The sequence below is a fragment of the Pristiophorus japonicus genome, chromosome 24 (assembly GCF_044704955.1).
Source record: "Pristiophorus japonicus isolate sPriJap1 chromosome 24, sPriJap1.hap1, whole genome shotgun sequence".
In the NCBI taxonomy this organism is placed as follows: domain Eukaryota; kingdom Metazoa; phylum Chordata; class Chondrichthyes; family Pristiophoridae; genus Pristiophorus; species Pristiophorus japonicus.
Genome location: NC_092000.1, coordinates 31,485,226 through 31,490,766, shown reverse-complemented (window position 1 = coordinate 31,490,766; position 5,541 = coordinate 31,485,226).

Here is a 5,541-nt window from a genome sequence, read left to right as displayed (position 1 = left end):
TCACCCCCCATTCTCACATTCACCCCCCCATTCTCTCTTCACCCCCCAAACTCTCATTCACCCCCCCAACATCTCATCACCCCCCATTCTCTCTTCACCCCCCATTCTCTCTTTCACCCCCCATTCTCCTTTCACCCCCCATTCTCTCTTTCACCCCCCATTCTCTCTTTCACCCCCCATTCTCTCTTTCCCCCCCATTCTCTCTTTCACCCCCCATTCTCTCTTTCACCCCCCATTCTCTCCTTTCACCCCCCATTCTCTCTTTCACCCCCATTCGTCTTTCACCCCCCATTCTCTCTTTCACCCCCCCATTCTCTCTTTCACCCCCCATTCTCTCTTTCACCCCCCATTCTCTCTTTCACCCCCCATTCTCTCTTTCACCCCCCATTCTCTCTTTCACCCCCATTCTCTCTTTCACCCCCCATTCTCTCTTTCACCCCCCATTCTCTCTTTCACCCCCCATTCTCTCTTTCACCCCCCATTCTCTCTTTCACCCCCCATTCTCTCTTTCACCCCCATTCTCTCTTTTCACCCCCCATTCTCTCTTTCACCCCCCATTCTCTCTTTCACCCCCATTCTCTCTTCACCCCCATTCCTCTCTTTCCCCCTTCTCTGCTCTCTCCCCCATCACCTCCCCCAGCCCTCCTCCCTCCCCTCCTCGCTCATTCTCCCCTCCTCCCTCCCCCTCCTCCCTCACCTTCCCCTACTCTCCCCCCTTCTCCCACTCTCCCTCCCCCCCTCCTCACTCTTCCCCCCCTTCCCTCACTCTTCCCCCCCTTCCCTCACTCTTCCCCCCCTTCCCTCACTCTTCCCCCCTTCCCTCACTCTTCCCCCCCCTTCCCATCTTCCCCCCTTCCCTCACTCTACCCCCCCCCTTCCCTCACTCTTCCCCCCTTCCCTCACTCTTCCCCCCCCTCTTCCCACACTCTCCCCCCCCCCTTCCCTCACTCTCCCCCCCCTTCCCTCGCTCCCCCCCCTTCCCTCACTCTCTTCCCCCTTCCCTCACTCTCTTCCCCCTTCCCTCACTCTCTTCCCCCCCTTCCCTCACTCTCTTTCCCCCCTTCCCTCACTATCTTTCCCCCCTTCCCTCACTCTCTTTCCCCCCTTCCCTCACTCTCTTTCCCCCTTCCCTCACTCTCTTTCCCCCCTTCCCTCACTCTCTTTCCCCCCTTCCCTCACTCTCTTTCCCCCCTTCCCTCACTCTCTTTCCCCCTTCCCTCACTCTCTTTCCCCCCTTCCCTCACTCTCTTTCCCCCCTTCCCTCACTCTCTTTCCCCCTTCCCTCACTCTCTTTCCCCCCTTCCCTCACTCTCTTTCCCCCTTCCCTCACTCTCTTTCCCCCCTTCCCTCACTCTCTTTCCCCCCTTCCCTCACTCTCTTTCCCCCCTTCCCTCACTCTCTTTCCCCTTCCCTCTCTTTCCCCCTTCTCTCACTCTCTTCCCCCCCTTCTCTCACTCTCTTCCCCCCCTTCTCTCACTCTCTTCCCCCCCTTCTCTCACTCTCTTTCCCCCCCTTCTCTCACTCTCTTTCCCCCCCTTCTCTCACTCTCTTTCCCCCCTTCTCTCACTCTCTTTCCCCCCTTCTCTCACTCTCTTTCCCCCCCTTCTCTCACTCTTTCCCCCACCCCCCCACTTCTCTCACTTTCCCACCCCTCTTTTTGGTGCCTCCATTTCATTTCCATTCCCATTAGGCAAATGGCTGACTGACTGCCGACTATATCAGAACCTCTTGTCTGTTCCTGACAAAATCACCTTGTGTTAAATTGCCATGGATGGCCCAAAGCAGGTAAGGTAAGGCCAACCAAGCAGCCAGTTCTCTGTTGCTGTCTGGTGGTCCTGTAACCAGCTGCCTAGATCCTGGAGCAAGTCTCTGCCATCCAATGCACATGGTGACAATCTGCAGTTCCTCCAACTGTATTTATTGCAGAGTGACTTCCTGGGAAACCGCCCAGCCAGTCCTTGCTTGACCCTCCTTCTTGGCCTGCCTGTTTCAAGGCTTCTCCGTTGTCTCCTTACTGTGGACCTCTTCTCATGCAAGGTGTATACCGCAGGACATTGGCCTCCCTGTGACGCACTCGAGTCATCAAAGACCTGGTGCTGACGACTACCAAACGTGAGCTTTAGACATTGTGGAACTAATTGGGATTCCGCACTAGCATTATTCAACATGCACCGAGTGCCTTTAACCCCTGCAGAACTGTTACTTGCACTTTTATACTCAGTCCTATTTCTGTAGATATATTATGAGCGGAAAATTCTGCAAACTTTCCACAAGGATTAGTCTGTTAGAAAACCATTTGAAAAAGCATTGCCCCTGGCATATTATATCATTAGTGGACATTGAACCCCCCCAGGCATGAGGTCAACCGCCCCCCCCCCCCCCCCCCCAGGCCTGAGGTCAGGACCCGCCTGGGCATGGAGTCAGGACCCCCGGGTGTAGCTGAGTCCATACACAGTGCGAGCCCATACAGATCAGTCACTCTGCGTGTTTGAACTCAGTTTATGCCAAGTTGTTGAACTCTTGTTAAAGGGAGTAAAAATCCGAGGGTCCCCTGCAGCATTTAAAGCTCGTTATTAATCTGTACCCGCTCTGAATACGGGACCTGCAGACACATCGATGGGCTAAACGGGTCCTTAGTGTATTGTCAGTTTATTTGAGAATTCACTGCCATCTTGGATTGGGTTGTAAATGTTCAGGATTTTAATAATGTTGGATGACCTCCCCTGGTTCACATCCACTTTGACAGATTGACTTTCATTTTGGAAATAAAAGCAGAACTGACCAGTCGGTCACTCAGCAGCTGGAAGAGAAAAGACAGATTAATGTTTGAACATAAGAACATAAGAATTAGGAACAGGATTGGCAATCTAGCCCCTCGAGCCTGCTCCGCCATTCAATAAGATCATGGCTGATCTGTAATGTTTGTGATGGGATTAAACCCAAGGCCCTGGCTGTTTCCAGCACTTCACTTCTATTCCCGACCTTCACCTTGATCGTCAGTCAACCATCCAGCTGGGAAAACCCGAACATGAGCTACAAGAAGGTGCATTTAATGGAGCAACACACGGCTTCCAATAGAGTGGAGAAAATAACTTTAAAATGGCCTTCCAACTCAAAGTATTGTGCAGAATGACAATCAAAGTATTAACGTGCTGTGTTGGATAACAGTAGTATTTGGTCAGATTGCAGACCTTCAAATGGGTCATCTAGTCTGGTCAATGCATTCCATGGTGTAAGCGCTCTCACACTTTCTGTCCTACTATGTCTGTCAAACTATGTCTGAACTTCTGTCTTTTTTGGTCTGTCTGTCTCTGACACAGTTTCTCTCTCTCACTCTGCGTCTGTATCAAACTCTCATCGTCTCTCTCTCTCTCCCTCTCCCTCATTCTCCTTCCTCTCTGCCTCCCTCCCTCCCGCCCGCACTCTCCCTGCCTCCCTCCCTCCCGCACTCTCCCTGACTCACTCCCTCCCTCCCGCACTCTCCCTGCCTCCCCATCCCACACTCTCCCGCTCCCTCCCTCCCGCTCCCTCTCTCCCTCCCTCCCGCTCCCTCTCTCCCTCCCTCCCGCTCCCCCTCTCCCTCCCGCGCGCTCTCTCTCTCCCTCCCGCGCTCTCTCTCTCCCTCCCGCGCTCTCTCTCTCCCCCTCCCTCCCTCGCGCTCTCCCCCTCGCGCACTCCCCCTCCCTCCCTCCCTCCCGCACTCTCTCCCGCTCCCTCCCTCCCTCTCCTTCCCTCCCGCACTCTCTCTCCTTCCCTCCCGCACTCTCTCTCCTTCCCTCCCGCACTCTCTCTCCTTCCCTCCCGCTCTCTCTCTCCCTCCCGCACTCTCTCCCGCTCCCTCCCTCCCTCTCCTTCCCTCCCGCACTCTCTCTCCTTCCCTCCCGCACTCTCTCTCCTTCCCTCTCGCTCTCTCTCTCCCTCCCGCACTCTCTCTGTCTCCCTCCCGCTCTCCCACTCTCCCGCGCGCTCTCTCCCTCCCTTCCGCACTCTCTCTCTCCCTCCCAACTCCCTCTATCTCTTTATTGTATAATTTCACCTTGTTGGGTAATCTCAAATGTCAGGATTCTGTATTTGCTGGTCGGTCGCTCTGTTACAGCTGTTTGGGGGAGTGGGTGGAAAGCACAGTCAGTGGGTGCAGTGGGGTAAGTGTGGGACAGATGAATTTGTGTGAATTCCTTGGATACTGTCATGCCCGTGTCTGACCGAATTCACTGACCTCAGCGAGGGACTGGAAGTGCAGACCCAGCACCCTTACACCAGTGGATTACAGTGCTGCTTGTTACTGAGTAACTCAAACCCGTTATTTCATGGGATTTGTGGATTCCGAACCAGTGTTTTAGGGATCGCATTCCATGATTCCATCCATTTATTCAGTGTGCAATCATCGTGCTTTTTATTTTGTATATGAATTGATTTAGTTAGTCGCAGTAAATGCTGAGCGCGTATAAAATATTGCAGGTTCTCAAGATCTAAATATGTTTGCCTTCATTTAGCTACACTTCTAAAAGAGTATTTAACGATATTTCAGTATTAAAAGAAATTGGTGTGAATCGGCGCTCCAAGATTTGGAGGTCAGCAGGAGAACATTTGCAATTCACACACGATATAAAATAGCTTGAGTGCCAGCTTGTACAAGTGACTATTTTTTAAAAAACTTTATTTAAGTTTCACATTTATTTTTGTAGACCTACAATTTTGGAGAGTTCTGAATGTATATTTGTGGTGATACCCGAGCTATTTGAGTCACGTTAGATTTTCTATGCTGTCTTTTTAAGATATATTTATGCAGTATTATCACAGGGTTGCTATGAGACCAAAAGAAAGCACAGTCACAGAGCACTAGGACGATGGGCTGTGTTTTCCCAGTAATAATTTATCCAAAATTGGCAACTTTGCTGTCTAATAAACTGTAACACTTTGTTCTGATGATGTGGTCATTTCTCGCTTTGCTTGTCACAGTGTTCAAACTGAAGATCAGCTGTGTCCTAATGGAATGGCGGAACAGGCTCGAGGGGCTGAATGGCCTGCTCCTGTTACTAATGTGCCTCTAACTCTCCTCTGAGCGACTCGGGTAGGTCTTTGTGGATGCAGTTAAAGGCACTATAAAAATGCTCTGATTGGCTCTCCATTATCAAATGACCTGATTGGTCCATACCCAGAAGCTTCTCTGCAATCAGCAATGTATAATTGGAACCGCCCAGCCCAAAGTTCTGGGCTACTTTGCAAAGTGTAATTGGAGCCATTCTGCCTTCAGACCCCAGAGAGGATAGAGCTCCAAACCCAGCAAAACCCTCCCGCAGCCCAAGTTCATCCCCTCCCTCGAGTCCCTCTCCTTCGAGTCCCTCTCCTTCCCCCCCTGCCCCCACTCTCTCGGGCTCTCCTCCCCCACTCCCACTCTCTCTCGCTCTCCCTCTTGCTCTCTCTTCCCCCACCAATCTCTCTTACCTCCCCCCAAGTCTCTTACCCCCTCTCCCCCCCAAGTCTCTTACTCCCTCCCCCCCCCCCAAGTCTCTTACCCCCTCCCACCCCAAGTCTCTCACC